The sequence below is a fragment of the Choloepus didactylus genome, chromosome 20 (genome assembly GCF_015220235.1).
Source record: "Choloepus didactylus isolate mChoDid1 chromosome 20, mChoDid1.pri, whole genome shotgun sequence".
Lineage (NCBI taxonomy): Eukaryota > Metazoa > Chordata > Mammalia > Pilosa > Megalonychidae > Choloepus > Choloepus didactylus.
Genome location: NC_051326.1, coordinates 44475 through 62535, shown reverse-complemented (window position 1 = coordinate 62535; position 18061 = coordinate 44475). Strand labels below are relative to the sequence as shown.

General features: G+C 39.3%; 1 protein-coding gene across 4 annotated transcripts in view; it reads left to right on the top strand.

Annotated features, from left to right (window-relative positions):
• Positions 1 to 18061, top strand: part of ROCK2 (Rho associated coiled-coil containing protein kinase 2) — a 213213-nt gene that overhangs the window by 191862 nt on the left and 3290 nt on the right. The gene's annotated exons all lie outside the window — the stretch shown is intronic.

Genomic DNA, 18061 nt, shown 5'->3' with positions numbered 1-18061 from the left:
GAATGGTCTAAAAATGTAGGATTGGATGGATGGATGGATGCGTGGATGGATGGATGGATGGATGGAATGATAAGGCAAATGAAGCAGAATGTTAAAAGTTGATGGATTGGTATCTTGGTGGGGGCGGTATGTATGGTTTTGTAATATTTTTGTAACTGTCCTGTAAGTTTAATTATTTCAAAATAAAAAGTTTGAGTGATAACAGGAGAGGGGGGAGAAAAAAATAGGATCAGTATTTTTCCCGGTAGAAGAAATGCAGGAAAAGACCATTCGAGGCGGAGTCTTAGGAGCACAGGTTTCACGTTGTCAGTTATTCATGGATTTGTAACTCTGTTGGGTGGGGGTGGGGAGAGGGAAATGACAGAGTAGAAGAGGAAGCCAGAGAGAGACCTCTGAGCCAGATGGAGAAGGGCCATGTGCACTGATGAGAAATAGAAGTCTTTTAACAAGGGATTGGTATGTTCAGACTTAATGAGATCCCAAACTAAATACTGACAGTGACAACAGAGAAGAAACCAGGTTTTGGAAAGACTTTTTTTTTAAGTTGAAATGATCAGAATTAGATGCCTGAAAGGGATGAAGGAGAGGTTTTAAAGGAAGTCTTATCTTGCATGGCACTAATAGTCTAGTGATTTGATTTTTAAATTTGAAATTGCGATGCAGGCACACATTTCAAAGGTTCTGGAAGTATCAAGTGGCAGATTTTTCATAAAGTATGCTAAAATTGGGACTTGTATACCCAGGAATGGCTTCTAATCCTGAACTGTTCTCAGTCTTCCAAGCAGTAGTTCTGAAACAGCTAAAAGTTTCCTTATATTTAAGCCTAGAAAAATGAGCGTAAGTGTGAAGTGAATAAGTAATTACATGTGTGCTTCCTCACCTATTGCTCTGCATTCATCACATTTTGAAATAGGGTAATTCAGATTGGTAAGTTTTTTTTTAGCTTCTTTTAAATTACTGAGAACTTTAACATATATACATAACAGTGATAACTTTCAAAGTACAATTTCACAAGTTGTTAGAGAACCCATTTCAAAGAATGTCATGGGTCACAGTTCCACAACTTCAGCCATTTCCCTTGTAAATTGTAACATACATACATAAAGGTGTCATCTCTCGATGTACAGCTCAACAAGCAGGTCATATAGGTAATTTCAAAAATTGTTATGCATTCAGTTCCACAGTTTCAGTTCTTTCCTTTTGCAATATAAGGTATATACAGAAAGGTGAAGACCTTCAAGGTACAATTCAATGAGCAGATATAGAGCTATAATACCACAGTCATTTACCTCCTTCCAGCCATTCCAACACCCCATCATCCAAAAATATATATATAATTACGTAAAGTTTCAGTATTCGTAGACCTTTATTCAGTCTCATCTTGTTTGTTGCTACCCCTTCCTCTCACTTAATCTCTTTCTCCCTCTTCAGGGGTGTTTAGGCAATGAGCACCCTAACTTGTTAATATTGAAAGGGGCTGTCAACAGTATGGGGAAGGGGACCGCATCTGATAGTTGACCTTAAAGAGGCTGTTTCCTTTGGGTTTTATGACTTGTCTAGTTTAGGAACACTCTAGTGGATTTAACTTTCTGAAAGATAAAACTTAGTGAGTGAATCTTTTATAGGATATCAGGTAGGGACCTAGGTATTTAGGGACTACTTTTGGTAAGGGCATGGCATGCTGTGGCCATTCAGGATGTCTAGCTGGAGCTTGTGTAAGAGAAACCTCCAGGTTAGCCTCTCAACTCTATTTGGGATTTCTCAGCCACTGTGACCTCAGCTTGCTACCTTTCTCCCTGCCCCGCCCCCCCCCCCCCCACTTTCAATCCCTTGCTGCCCGGGCCAGGCTCATTCCCCTGGGAGTCGTGTCCCTCATGGGAGGTGGGGGTTAATGAATTTATTTGCTGAGTTGGGCTCAGAGAGAGAAAGGCCACATATGAGCAACTAAAGAGGTTCCCTGGAGGTGCCTCTTAGGCATAATTACAGGAGGGCTCAGCCTCCTATTTACAACCCTAAATTTCACAAAAGCAAGCCCCATGACGAGGCTAACTTCACTTAATATATATTCTATCCCAAGATAAACAGTCAGTTTCTTACATTATCTTCACTTAGTTGTATGATCATCATGACTCTCAACTTTAAACAATTATCATAACATGATACATCCCAGAGCTCTTATCAGCTACTCATTATTCATCCCTAGTATTAGTGTAGAGTTGGTAAGATATTCCTATTAAATATACTCATTAATATGTAGTGGGCAGTTTTTCCATTCCACTCTGTTGTTAACCCTCTGCACCAGTGTTATACCTTATAAGTGTATCATGCTAATGCTTATTTAGGTTTGTGGTGGTATTCTGTGGGTTATAACATGCCTTTAAACAACCATTTACAAATATGTTCACCTTCAATGCGTCACTAATACTTAAAATCCCATTTTAACAAGCCATAGTCACACCTGACCATTCCCATACCATTAAGATCACTCTCATTATCATGTCTGTACATAATTAGATTATCATTCCCCCTTCACTAGCTTCTGACTGTCTCTAGGGCCTCTATATTCTATGCTATAAGACACTTATTTTACATTTTTGACAGAGTTCACATTAGTGGTAACATACAATATCTCTCCTTTTGCGTCTGGCTTATTTCATTCAGCATTATGTCTTCAAGGTTCATCCATGTTGTCATATGTTTCATGACCTTGTTCCTTCTTACTGCTGCATAGTATTCCATTGTGTGTATATACCACATTTTGTTTATCCATTCATCTGTTGAAGGACATTTGGATTGTTTTCAGCCCTTGGCAGTTGTGAACAGTGCTGCTATGAACATTGGTGTGCAAACATCTGTTCATGTCACTGCTTTCAGATCTTCTGGGTATATACCAAGAAGTGAAATTGCTGAATTGTAGGGTAGCTCAATATCTGGTTTTCTGAAAAACTGCCATACTGTCTTCCAGAGTAGCTGTACCATTATACAGTCCCACCAGCAATGAGTAAGAGTTCCAATTCCTCCATATCCTCTCCAGCATTTGTAGTTTTCTGTTTGTTTAATGGAAGCCATTATTATTGGTGTGAGATGACATCTCATTGTGGTCTTGATTTGCTAGTGAAGATGAACATATTTGCATGTGTTTTTTAGCCATTTGTATTTCCTCTTTGGAGAAATGTCTTTTCATATCTTTTGCCCATTTTATAATTGGGCTGTCTATACTGTTGTCATTGAATTGTAAGATTTCTTTATATTTGCAAGATAATCAATCTCTTATCAGATACATGGTTTCCAAATATTTTCCCCCATAGAGTTCACTGCCTCTTTACCTTTTTGACACTGCCTCTTTACCTTTTTGGCACATGCCGTTGACACATGCCTTTAAGCTGCAGCTTAAAGAGACATTTTGAAGATGACTGTTGAAATTTGAAGGTATGTGTCAAAAACGTAAAGAGGCATGTGTCAAAAAGGTAGATACTGAGGTGTTCCCATTTATATACTTTGCCTTTCATTGCTTGTGCTTTGGGTGTAAGATTGAAGAAGGGACCTTCTAATACTAGGTCTTGACAATGTTTCCCTACATTATCTTCTAGGAGTTCTATGGTAGAGTCTTTTATATTGAGGTCTTTGATCCACTTTGAGTTAATTTTTGTATAGCGTGTGAAGTAGGGGTCCTCTTTCATTCTTTTGGATATGGATATCCAGTTCTCCCAGCCCCATTTGGTGAAGAGACTGTTCTGTCCCAGTTCAGTGGATTTGGGGGCCTTATCAAAAATCAGTCGACCTTAGATCTGGGGGATCTATTTCTGAATTCTCAGTTTGTTTCCATTGATCAGTATGTCTATCTTTGTGCCAATACCATGCTGTCTTGACTGCTTGTGGCTTTATAGTAAGCTTCAAAGTCAGAATTATAAGTCGTCCAACTTCATTTTTCTTTTTGGTATGTTTTTAGCAGTTCAAGCATCTTCCCCTTTGAAATAAATTTGATAACTAGCTTTTCGAAGTCTACAAAGTAGGTTGTTGGAATTTTGATTAGAACTGCATTGAATCTGTAGATCAGTTTGGGTAGGACTGACTTATTTAAGACATTTAGCCTTCCCATCCATGAACACGGAATATCTGTCCATCTCTTTAGGTCCCCTTTTATTTCTTTTGATAAAGCTGTGTAATTTTCTATGTATGGTTAAGTTTATTCCTAGATACTCGATTTTTTTTTTTTTTTTTTTTTTTTTTTTTTTTTTTTTTTTTTGCTATTGTGAATGGAATCTTTTTTTGAGTGTCTCTTAAGTTAGGTCATTTCTAGTGTATAGGAACATTACTGTCTTATGTGCATTAATCTTGTATCCCACCTGTGCCAGTTTTCATGTGTTCTGACCCCCAAAATGCCATTATCTTTGATGCAATCTTGTGGAGGCAGACGTATTAGTGTTGATTAGGTTGGAACCTATTGATTGAGTGTTTCCATGGAGGTGTGACTCAATCAACTATGGGCAAGACTGGAGAATTTCCATGGAGGTGTTACCCCACCCATTTAGGGTGGGTCTGAATTAAATCACTGGAGCCATATAAATGAGCTGACAAACAGGAGTTTAGAGCCTGTTAAGAGTGACGTTTTGGAGCTGCAGCTTAAAGAGACATTTCGAAGATGACTGTTGAAATTTGACACTTTGGAGAATGCCATTTTGAAATACAGTGTGGGAACAAGCAGACTCCAACCACGTGCCTTCCCGACTAACAGAGGTTTTCCAGATGCCAATGGCCTTTCTCCAGTGAAGGGTATGCTATTGTTGATGCCTTACCTTGGACACTTTATGGCCTTATGACTATAACTTTGTAACCAATTAAATCCCCTTTATGAAAGCCAGTCCATTTCTGGAACACCGCCACTTTGCTGAATTTGTTTATTAGCTCAAGTAGCTGTGTCGTCGATTTCTCAGGGTTTTCCAAATATAAGATCATATGATCAGCAAATAATGAGAGTTTTTGCTTCTTCCTTTCCTATTTGGATACCTTTTATTTCTTTGTCTTGCCGGATTGCTCTGGCTAGAACTTCTAGCACATTGAATAATAATGGTGACAGCAGGCATCCTTGTCTAGTTCCTGATCTTACAGGGAAGGCTTTCGGTCTCTCGCAGTTGGGAACTATGCTGGCTGTGGGTTTTTTATATATGCCCTTTATCATATTGAGGAAGTTTCCTTTAATTCCTGTCTTTGAATTGTTTTAATCAAAAAAGGATACTGAATTTTGTTGAATGGTTTTTCAGTATCTATGGAGATGATCATTTGATTTTTTTCCTTTTGATTTGTTAATGTATTGTATTACATTGATTGATTTTCTTACGTTGAACCATCATTGCATGCCTGTAACGAAACCCTCTTGGTCATGGTGTATGATATTTTTTAATGTGTCTCTGGAATCGATTTGTAAGTATTTTGTTGAGGATTTTTGCATCTATATTCATTAAGGAGATTGGCCTGTCATTTTCCTTTCTTGTAGCATCTTTTTTTTTTTTTTTATTGAGATATATTCACATACCACGCAGTCATACAAAACAAATCAAACTTTCGATTGTTCACAGTAGCATTACATAGTTGTACATTCATCACCTAAATCAATCCCTGACACCTTCATTAGCACACACACAAAAATAACAAGAATAATAATTAGAGTGAAAAAGAGCAATTGAAGTAAAAAAGAACACTGGGTACCTTTGTCTGTTTGTTTCCTTCCCCTATTTTTCTACTCATCCATCCATAAACTAGACAAAGTGCAGTGTGGTCCTTATGGCTTTCCCAATCCCGTTGTCACCCCTCATAAGCTACATTTTTATACAACTGTCTTCAAGATTCATGGGTTCTGGGTTGTAGTTTGATAGTTTCAGGTATCCACCACCAGCTACCCCAATTCTTTAGAACCTAAAAAGGGTTGTCTAAAGTGTGCGTAAGAGTGCCCACCAGAGTGACCTCTCGGCTCCTTTTGGAATCTCTCTGCCACTGAAGCTTATTTCATTTCCTTTCACATCCCCCTTTTGGTCAAGAAGATGTTCTCCGTCCCACGATGCCAGGTCTACATTCCTCCCCGGGAGACATATTCCACGTTCCCAGGGAGATTCACTCCCCTGGGTGTCTGATCCCACGTAGAGGGGAGGGCAGTGATTTCACCTTTCAAGTTGGCTTAGCTAGAGAGAGAGGGCCACATCTGAGCAACAAAGAGGCATTCGGGAGGAGGCACTTAGGCACAATTATAGGGAGGCCTAGCCTCTCCTTTGCAGCAACCGTCTTCCCAAGGGTAAAACCTTTGGTAGAGGCCTCAACCCATCAAACCACCAGTACCCTATATCTGTGGTCAAGTTAGCAACCATCAAGGTGGGGTAGGCAAATACCCCTGCATTCTCCACAGGCTCCTCAAGGGGGCACTACATCTTTTTTTCCTTGTTTTTCTTTTTTTTTTTTTTTTTTTTTTTTAACTTTCCCTTCTTTTTTAAATCAACTGTATGAAAAAAAGTTAAAAGAAAACAAACATACAATAAAAGAACATTTCAAAGAGACCATAACAAGGGAGTAAGAAAAAGACAACTAACCTAAGATAACTCCTTAACTTCCAACATGTTCCTACTTTACCCCAAGAAAGTTACCTAATATAGCAACATTTCTGTGAACTTGTTCCTACTATATCCATCAGAAATTAACAGACCATAGTCATTCCTGGGCATCCCCAGAACGTTAAATAGCTTATCTGTCCTTCTTGGATTATTGTTCCCCCTTCCTTAATTGCTCTCTATTGCTAGTTCCCCTACATTCTACATTATAAACCATTTGTTTTACATTTTTCAAAGTTCACATTAGTGGTAGCATATAATATTTCTCTTTTTGTGCCTGGCTTATTTCGCTCAGCATTATGTCTTCAAGGTTCATCCATGTTGTCATACGTTTCACGAGGTCGTTCCTTCTTACTGCCATGTAGTATTCCATCGTGTGTATATACCACATTTTATTTATCCACTCATCTGTTGAAGGACATTTGGGTTGTTTCCATCTCTTGGCAATTGTGAATAATGCTGCTATGAACATGGGCGTGCAGATATCTGTTCGTGTCACTGCTTTCCGATCTTCCGGGTATATACCGAGAAGTGCAATCGCTGGATCGAATGGTAACTCTATTTCTAGTTTTCTAAGGAACTGCCAGACTGACTTCCAGAGTGGCTGAATCATTACACAGTCCCACCACTTTCTCCACATCTCCTCCAGCATTTGTAGTTTCCTGTTTGTTTAATGGCAGCCATTCTAATCGGTGTTAGATGGTATCTCATTGTGGTCTTAATTTGCATCTCTCTAATAGCTAGTGAAGCTGAACATTTTTTCATGTGTTTCTTGTCCATTTGTATTTCCTCTTCAGAGAACTGTCTTTTCATATCTTTTGCCCATTTTATAATTGGGCTGTCTGTACTATTGTCATTGAGTTGTAGGATTTCTTTATCTATGCAAGATATCAGTCTTTTGTCAGATACATGGTTTCCAAAAATTTTTTCCCATTGAGTTGGCTGCCTCTTTACCTTTTTGAGAAATTCCTTTGAGGTGCAGAAATTTCTAAGCTTGAGGAGTTCCCATTTATCTATTTTTTCTTTTGTTGCTTGTGCTTTGGGTGTAAAGTCTAGGAAGTGGCCGCCTAATACAAGGTCTTGAAGATGTTTTCCTACATTATCTTCTAGGAGTTTTATGGTACGTTCTTTTATATTGAGATCTTTGGTCCATTTTGAGTTAATTTTTGTGTAGGGGGTGAGGTAGGGGTCCTCTTTCATTCTTTTGGATATGGATATCCAACTCTCCCAGCCCCATTTGTTGAAAAGACCATTATGACTCAGTTCAGTGACTTTGGGGGCCTTATCAAAGATCAGTCGGCCATAGATCTGAGGGTCTATCTCTGAATTCTCAATTCGATTCCATTGATCTATATGTCTATCTTTGTGCCAGTACCATGCTGTTTTGGCAACTGTGGCTTTATAATAAGCTTCAAAGTCAGGGAGTGTAAGTCCTCCCACTTCGTTTTTCTTTTTTAGAGTGTCTTTAGCAATTCGAGGCATCTTCCCTTTCTAAATAAATTTGATAACTAGCTTTTCCAAGTCTGCAAAGTAGGTTGTTGGAATTTTGATTGGGATTGCATTGAATCTGTAGATGAGTTTGGGTAGAATTGACATCTTAATGACATTTAGCCTTCCTATCCATGAACATGGAATATTTTTCCATCTTTTAAGGTCCCCTTCTATTTCTTTTAGTAGAGTTATGTAGTTTTCTTTGTATAGGTCTTTTACATCTTTGGTTAAGTTTATTCCTAGGTACTTGATTTTTTTAGTTGCTATTGAAAATGGTATCTTTTTCTTGAGTGTCTCTTCAGTTTGTTCATTTCTAGCATATAGAAACATTACTGACTTATGTGCATTAACCTTGTATCCCGCTACTTTGCTAAATTTGTTTATTAGCTCTAGTAGCTGTATCGTCGATTTCTCAGGGTTTTCCAGATATAAGATCATATCATCTGCAAACAATGACAGTTTTACTTCTTCTTTTCCAATTTGGATGCCTTTTATTTCTTTGTCTTGCTGGATTGCCCTGGCTAGCACTTCCAGCACAATGTTGAATAACAGTGGTGACAGCAGGCATCCTTGTCTTGTTCCTGATCTTAGAGGGAAGGCTTTCAGTCTCTCACCGTTGAGTACTATGCTGGCTGTGGGTTTTTCATATATGCTCTTTATCATGTTGAGGAAGTTTCCTTCAATTCCTACCTTTTGAAGTGTTTTTATCAAAAACGGATGTTGGATTTTGTCAAATGATTTTTCAGCATCTATTGAGATGATCAATTGATTTTTCCCTTTTGACTTGTTAATGTGTTGTAATACATTGATTGATTTTCTTATGTTGAACCATCCTTGCATGCCTGGAATGAACCCCACTTGGTCATGGTGTATGATTTTTTTAATGTGTCTTTGGATTCGATTTGCAAGTATTTTGTTGAGGATTTTTGCATCTATATTCATTACGGAGATTGGCCGGTAGTTTTCCTTTTTCGTAGCATCTTTGCCTGGTTTTGGTATTAGATTGATGTGTTCCATTTTCTTCAATGTTTTGAAAGAGTTTGAGTAAGATTGGTGTCAGTTCTTTCTGGAAAGTTTGGTAGAATTCCCCTGTGAAGCCATCTGGGCCTGGGCATTTATTTGTGGGAAGATTTTTGATGACTGATTGGATCTCTTTGCTTGTGATGGGTTGGTTGAGGTCTTCTATTTCTTCTCTGGTCAGTCTAGGTTGTTCATATGTTTCTAGGAAATTGTCCATTTCCTCTACATTATCCAGTTTGTTGCCATACAGTTGTTCATAGTATCCTCTTATAATTTTTTTAATTTCTTCAGGATCTGCAGTTATGTCACCTTTTTGTTTATATGGGTCTTCTCTCTTTTTGATTTTGTCAGTCTAGCTAGAGGCTTGTCAATCTTGTTGATCTTCTCAAAGAACCAACTTTTGGTGATATTTATCCTCTCTATTGTTTTTTTGTTCTCTATGTCATTTATTTCTGCTTTAATCCTTGTTATTTCTTTTCTTCTACTTGGTTTAGGATTGGTTTGCTGTTCATTTTCTAGCTTCTTCAGTTGATCCATTAGTTCTTTGATTTTGGCTCTTTCTCCCTTTTTAACATATGTGTTTAGTGCTATAAATTTCCCCCTTAGCACTGCTTTTGCTGCATCCCATAGGTTTTGGTAAGTTGTGTTCTCATTTTCATTCGTCTCTATATATTTAGCAATTTCTCTTGCTATTTCTTCTTTAACCCACTGATTGTTTAGGAGTGTGTTGTTTAACCTCCAGGTATTTGTGAATTTTCTAAGTCTCTGATGGTTATTGACTTCTAATTGTATTCCATTGTGGTCAGAGAATGTGCTTTGAATAATTTCAATCTTTTTAAATTTACTGAGGCTTGTTTTATGTCCCAGCATATGATCTATTCTGGAGAAAGTTCCATGAGCACTAGAAAAGTATGTGTATCCTGGTGATTTGGGATGTAATGTCCTGTATATGTCTGTTAAATCTAATTCATTTATCAGATTGTTTAGGTTTTCAGTTTCCTTATTGGTCTTCTGTCTGGTTGATCTATCTATAGGAGAGAGTGATGTGTTGAAGTCTCCCACAATTATTGTGGAAACATCAATTGCTTCCTTTAGTTTTGCCAGTGTTTCTCTCATGTATTTTGTGGCACCTTGATTGGGTGCATAGACATTTACGATTGTTATTTCTTCTTGCTGAATTGCCCCTTTTATTAGTATGTAGTGGCCTTCTTTGTCTCTCAAAACATCCCTGCATTTAAAGTCTATTTTATCTGAGATTAATATTGCTACACCTGCTTTCTTTTGGCTGTAGCTTGCATGAAATATTTTTTTCCATCCTTTCACTTTCAGTTTCTTTGTGTCCCTGTGTCTAAGATGAGTCTCTTGTATGCAACGTATTGATGGTTCATTTTTTTTGATCCATTCTGCGAATCTATGTCTTTTAATTGGGGAGTTTAATCCATTTACATTCAACGTTATAACCGTGAAGGCATTTCTTGAATCAGCCATCTTATCCTTTGGTTTATGTTTGTCATATTTTTCCCCTCTCTCTATTAATATCCTTTATTGTACCCATACCGAATGTCTTTAGTACTGAACCTTTCTCCATGTCTCTCTGTCCTTTCTTTGTTTCTCTGTCTGTAGGTCTTCCTTTAGTATCTCCAGTAGGGCAGGTCTCTTGTTAGCAAATTCTCTCAGTGTTTCTTTGTCTATGAAAAATTTAAGCTCTCCCTCAAATTTGAAGGAGAGCTTTGCTGGATAAAGTATTCTTGGTTGGAAATTTTTCTCACTCAGAATTTTAAATATATCGTGCCACTGCCTTCTTGCCTCCATGGTGGCTGCTGAGTAGTCACTACTTAGTCTTATGCTGTTTCCTTTGTATGTGGTGAATTGCTTTTCTCTTGCTGCTTTCAGAACTTGCTCCTTCTCTTCCGTGTTTGACAGTGTGATCAGAATATGTCTCGGAGTGGGTTTATTTGGATTTATTCTATTTGGAGTTCGCTGAGCATTTATGATTTGTGTATTTATGTTGTTTAGAAGATTTGGGAAGTTTTCCCCAACAATTTCTTTGAATATTCTTCCTAGACCTTTACCCTTTTCTTCCCCTTCTGGAACACCAATGAGTCTTATATTCGGACGTTTCATATCATCTATCATATCCCTGAGGTCCTTTTCGATTTTTTCAATTTTTTTCCCCATTCTTTCTTTTATGCTTTCATTTTCCATTCTGTCATCTTCCAGGTCACTGATTCGTTGTTCAACTTCCTCTAGTCTTGTACTATGAGTGTCCAGAATCTTTTTAATTTGGTCAACAGTTTCTTTAATTTCCATAAGATCATCCATTTTTTTATTTAGTCTTGCAATGTCTTCTTTATGCTCTTCTAGGGTCTTCTTGATATCCTTTGTATCCCGTACTATGGTCTCATTGTTCATCTTTAGTTCTTTGAGTAGCTGCTCTAGGTGCTGTGTCTCTTCTGATCTTTTGATTTGGGTGCTTGGGCTTGGGTTATCCATATCGTCTGGTTTTTTCATATGCTTTATAATTTTCTGTTGTTTTTGGCCTCTTGGCATTTGCTGAACTTGATAGGATTCTTTTAGGATCTGTAGACCAATTGAAGTCCTTATCTGTAATTTATCAGATCTACAGCTTCGTGGAGTACACTTTCTCTAACTAACCAGCAGGTGGCGTCCACGTGCCACCTGTTCTCCACAAGCCAGTTCTCCCCTGCTTAGCCTTTTTGGTGAGTGGGGGAGTGAGTCTTGTGGGGTCCAATTGGTGTACCAAGCTTGCGTGTGTAGTTGGTGTTGCCTGCCCTGTATATGGGGCGTGTTTCTGGGCAGTCAGGGAGGGGAGGTGGCTCTAACAATCAAATCTCCCTGGTGATCCTAGAGTTTTAAAGCTGCTGCAATAGCCTAATCCTTCAGTTCAGTCCTGCCACAGTTTGTCTCTGCCACTGACCCAGAAGTCCTTGGTATTGGCGTATGGCTCCTGAGACTTGCAAGTGGGCCCCTCTTCCAGGCTGTGCACCCCGGGTCCTCTGTTGAGGGATGACTGTGCTATGTCTCAGGTGAGTGCTGTCTCCCCAGGGCAGTTCTGGACTGCTGGGCTGTGTAGGGAGGCTCCCAGTCTGCTGAAATGATGGCTGAATGGGGCTTTGTTAATTCACATTGCTCTACCTTCCCAACTCTGGGACAATCAGCTGAGGTTGCAGGGAAGGCTAATGTCCACACCCAGTTTTGTGGTGTGTGCCTGTTATTTGAAGCCCTTCCTTCACACTGGGTTGTCTGGGGCAGATCTGGGCTATGGGGCTGGCGACAGGCAGGAGTGTTTCCTGTCCACCAGGATGATGGCTGTGAGCGGACACCCCCCTTTTCTTGGGAAGTTGTGGTGTTTAGTGAATTTTCTCAGCCACTGGATTATTGCCTTTTGTCTCAGAGCTCTCTTAGTTCTGCTCTTGACTTGACCTGCCCAAATTGCAAGTCTTTGAAGCTTTCTGTATTGGGCTTCTTAGAGTAGTTGTTTTAGAAAAAGAAAAAAGGATTAAAAAAAAGGGCCCTCCTCAGAGATCTAATGGGTTATTGAAATGCTAAGAGACAAAGCAATTAGGGCCATTAAGGAAAGGTCCACAGGGCAGAGAGATCAGTTTTTCTTCGGGATTTGCATATGAGCCTCAGGGCGTGAGCCCTGCCCTTCCCCTTTCTATGTTCACCAGAACTCCAAAAATCCTCCGCTTTTATTTTGGAGTTTTTCGTGCTGTTTTTTTCTATGCCTGTCTCCTCTCTGCTGGGCTGGCTGCTCTCAGATTCTCTGGTGTCTGGTCTCAGTCTATCTACGGTTGGAGTTTGGATCAGTAGAGTGAGTTTCTGATAAGGGCTGCCACTGCAGTTCTCCCTTCTCCTTCCCGGAGCTGACGGCCCCTCCTCCCACGGGACTGAGCCTGGCAGGGAGGGGTGCGGGTGCCCTGGCCACAAAAACTTACAGATTTCGCTGATCTCAGCAGTTCCACGTTTTCATGAGTGTTGTATGAAGTATGCCCAAAGTCAGATTGCTCTGTGGTGTCCTGTCCACGCAGTTCCTGGCTTTCTACCTACTTTAGTGGAGGAGTAACTAAAACATACAGCTCACCATTCCTCCATCTTGCCCCGCCTCCCTCTTGTAGCATCTTAACCTGGTTTCGGTATTAAAGTGATGTTGGCTTCATAAAATGAGTTAAGTATTGTTCTGTTTTCTTCAATTTTTTGAAAGTGTTTAAGTGTGATTGGTGTCAGTTCTTTTTGGAAAGTTTGGTAGAATTCCCTTGTGAAGCCATCTGGACCTGGGCCTTAGGAAGCTTTTTGATGACTGCATCTCTTTGCTTGTGGTTGGTTTGTTGAGGTCTTCTGTTTCTTTTCTGGTCAATCTAGGTTGTTCATGTGTTTCCAGGAAATTATCCATTTCCTCTATAATTATCTAGTTTGTTGGTGTACAGTTGTTCATAGTATCCTCTTACGATTTTTTTAATTTCTTTGGGATTCACAGTAATGTCCCCCCTCTCATTTATTATTTTATTTGGGTCTTCTCTCTTTCTTACTTTGTCAGTCTAGCTAAGGGTTTGTCAATCTTGTTGATCTCAAAGAACCAACTTTTGGTGTTGTTTATTCTCTCTACTGTTTGTTTGTTCTCCATAGCATCTATTTCTGCTTTAATCCTTTTCATTTCTTTTCTTCTACTTGCTTTAGGATTATTTTGCTGATGATTTTCTAGCTTCTAAAGTTGTTACATTAGTTCTTTGATTTTAGCTCTTTCTTCCTTGTTAATGTATGCATTTAAAGTTCTAAGTTTCCCCCTCAATACCACCTTCTCTGTATCCCATATGTTTTGATATGTTGTGTTCTCATTTTCATTCATCTCTAGATATTTAGCAGTTTCTCTTGTAGTTTCTTCTTTGACCCACTGATTGTTCAGGAGTGTATTGTTTAACCTACAGATATTTGTGAATGTTCTAGATCTTTGATGGTTACTGACTTCTAGTTGCATTCCATTGTGGTCAGACAATGTGCTTTGAATAATTTCAATCTTTTTAATTTTATTGAGGTTTGTTTTATGCCCTAGAATATGATCTATCCTGGAGAAAGTTCCATGAGCACTGAAGAAGAAAGTGTATCCTGCTAATTGGGATGTAATGCTCTATATATTTCTGTTAAGTCTAATTTGTTTATCACATCGTTTGGGTTTTCATTTTCCTTATTGTCCCTCTGTCTGGTTTATCTGTCTATAGGAGAGTGATGTATTGAAGTTTCCCACAATTATTGTGGAAACATCTATTGCTTCCTTCAGTTCTGCCAATGTTTCTCTCGTGTACTTTCTAGCACCTTGATTGGGTGCATAGACATTTATGATTGTTATTCCTTCTTGGTGAATTGTCCCTTTTTTTAGTATATAGTGTCCTTTTTTATCTCTTACGACATCCTTGCATTTAAAGTCTATTTTAGCTGAAATTAGTGTTGCTACCGCTGCTTTCTTTTGACTGTAGCTTGCATGGAATATTTTTTCTATCCTTTCACTTTCAATTTCTTTGTGTCTCTCTTTTAAGATGAGTTTCTCGTAAATAGCATATTGATGGTTCATATTTTTTAATCCATTCACATTCAGAGTTATTACTGTGAAGGCAGTTCTTGAATCAGATGTCTTATCCTTTGGTTTTTAATTGTCAGATGTATTTTTCCCCTCTCTATTCCCTTTAGTGTACCCTTACTAAAACTCCTTCAGTTCTGTGCCCTTCTCCTGACCTCTTTTTCCTTTTTTCTCAGCTGGTAGAGCTCCCTTTAGTATTTCTTATAGGGCAAGTCTTTTGTTAACAAATTTTCTCAACATTTGTTTGTCTGTGAAAATTTTAATCTCTCCCTCAACTTTGAAGGAGAACTTTGCTGGATACAGAATTCTTGGCTGGCAATTTTTCTCTTTCAGAATTGTAAATATGTCATACCACTGCCTTCTCACCTCCATGGTGGCCGCTGAGTGGTCACTACTTAGTCTTCTGTTGTTTCCCTGGTATGTGGTGCATCACTTCTCTTGCTGCTTTTAGAACCTTCTCTTCAGCATTTGACAGTCTGATCAGAATATGTCTTGGAGTGGGTTTATTTGGATTTATTCTATTTGAAGTTCGTTGGGCATCTTTGATTTGAATATTTATATTGTTGAGCAGGTTTGGGAAGTTTTCCTAGAAGTGGAATTTGTTATGTGGAATGTGTTATGTGTTTCAAGAATCTTAAATTTGATCAACAGTATCTTTTATTTCCATAAGAGCCGCTATTTTTTTATTTCCTCTTTATTTCCTCTTCTTTATTCTCTTCTTGGGTCTTCATGTCCTTCATATCCTGAGCCATGATATTGATGTTTGTGTGTACTTCTTTGATTAATTGCTCCAGTTTCTGTGTCTCCCCTGGCTTTTTAATTTAGGCATTTGGGTTATCCATATCTTCTAGTTTCTTCATATGCTTTATAATTTTCTGTTGTTTTTGGCCTCTTGGCATTTGCTTATTTTGATAGGATTCTTTTAGGATACGCAGGCTTGTTTGAACTTTTAACTATAAGTTGATATAGCTACACCTTGAAGGAGTTTACTTTCCCTGAGCTACCAGCAGATGGTGTTCCTGAGCCACCTCTTACCCTCAAGCCAGTTCTCCCCAACTTCGTCTGTGCACGGAGTGGGGGTTCAAACCATGTGGAGGTCCTATCAGTGCACCAAGTATCTGTGTGCATTGAGGACCGCCATCACTGTGGGCGGGTGTTGTGCCCTGTGTACAGTGGTCCCAGCCGTTCCTGGTCTGCTGCGGTGGAGTGCTCTGGGGCTGCAGAGCTTCGTGTCTCACCTTCCAGCTCAAATGCCCCACAGTTCCTCTCTACCATGTACCCACAGGTCCCTGGAATTGGCGGAGGGTTCTTTGCACTTCCACATAGCACGTCTGCCACTAGGCTGTGCACATCATGGTCTTCCGTGGAGGAAGAGAGGACGCCATCAAAAGCAGTTGTTACTAGTATTTGAACATAGCATGGGATTCCTTTTTCTCTCCATCCCTCTCTCCTTGTCATCAAAAGCCCTCTGAGTTCCAAATTCCCTCAAGGAAGCTCTTGGCCATGGGGCTGTGAAGGATTGTCTCCCAGCCGGCTGCAAAGATGGATACTCAGGGCATGGAAAGCTACCCCCTTCCACAATCATCTGCCTGCTCCAATGGCCAGTCCCTGGCACTGGGGCTCTTGGTCGCGGGTCTGTGAAGGGTTATCACCCACACCAGGTACTGAGGATGCTACCTGGGGTGTGGAAGGTGGCTCCCCACTGACTGTCAGGCGCCTCCAGCTACCTGTTCCTGGTGGTGTTCCGGGCCAAACTTTCACCCATCTCTAAATACAGCCTCTCGGTTTCTCCAAGTGCACACTCACAATGGGTGTAGAAGTCCCTGCCCAGCCAGTGCAGCCCTAGAACTGCTGGTCTGGAGCACTTCCTGTCTTTTATGTAGTGTTTTTCACAGAGGAGAATTTTGCTCTGTCTCTCCTAATCTGCCATCTTGGATCCTCCCCAGATTGGTTTATTTTTGTTGTTGTTTTTTTAATTCATTTTAGTGAGATATATTCACATACCATGCAGTCATACAAACCGAGATTGATTTTTAAAGTAGGATATTCATCCATCAGCTTACTCTATCCGCATTTCTCTGTCTAAACCAACTGCCTCAGAATTCAACTCAGGTTTTGTATTTAAAAATGCAAATACTTGGATCCCTACTTTAGTCCCGTTATATCAGCGTCACTTGGGATGGGACCCGGGAACATGCATTATTAATAGTACTGGGTGAATCGTAGACACTGAAGTTTAAGAACCAGTGACACAATGACTACAGGTGAGACTTTGGGGTCTAGATGGGTTCTTTGGCAACAAGCGGATTCATTAACGTCACAATTACAAACATTGGGAAGTAACTCCTGTCTTTAAAATCAACATGACTGCAATATTACAGTTCAGGTTACTGCATTGGAAAGAAAAGCCGGCATACCCCTGTTCTAGGTCCAGTTTATTTAGCCAAGATGATTTGCTACTGCGTATATACCTTTGGTTTTTCCCTTGCCCTTCATTTTTCATGGGAGCATAAGTGCTGGTTCCCCTTTCAGTAGGTGGGGTCCTGCCAGAATTGAGAAAGCTGCATTCGTATTGCTTACCTCCCCTTTTATACCAGGGCTTATGTTACTATTCTAGAAAAATGTGAGCTGACTGTCTGGGCACCTGTGAAGGGAACATTGCCAGATGTTGAGCTTTCATAGTTCACAAATCAAACTCATCAGCTTGGCTACATCCTTGTGGTGGGGGGGAAGTCTTATAATCCCCAGATATCATGGCTGTTTTCAGCTCACTGGTATCCTGGAAATTGTATCTGGCCAATATGTTCATGTGCATTTACATATGAAGGGAAAGGTTTCCCTAATGCATCCATCTTAATTTTATTGATATTGTTATTGATGAAGGGAAAGTTAAGCTGCTTACAGCAGATGCAAAGTATGAATTCTAGATCTTAGTATTAAGCTGCAGTTTTTAAAGAGCGTTAGAGTACATAAATTTGCAAACCTCCTATTGCAGATTGCTTGATTTGGCATTTAAAGACTGGGATTGGTCATTTGATGATGTTGATGATGGTGATGATGATGACGATGTGTTTGATTTCTGAAGAAATAAATTGGGTAAATCAAAAAAATGGAAAATAAGTTATTTCAGTATTTTCAAGTAGTGCATGTGGTTTGCACTTGGGCTTTCATTTGTTACTAGTTTTGAAATTTTGTAACTTTTTTTATAGAATATGTGAAAAACAGTAATGTTCAGAAAAGTTTCTAACTGAAATTCCCATGTTAAGTATAAAAGTGAAATGCTATGTTCAGATTCTTTATTGGCTATAAATTTTCAGTAACCTTGGAATGAATGAAACGTGTAGAAATAAAAGAAGTTATT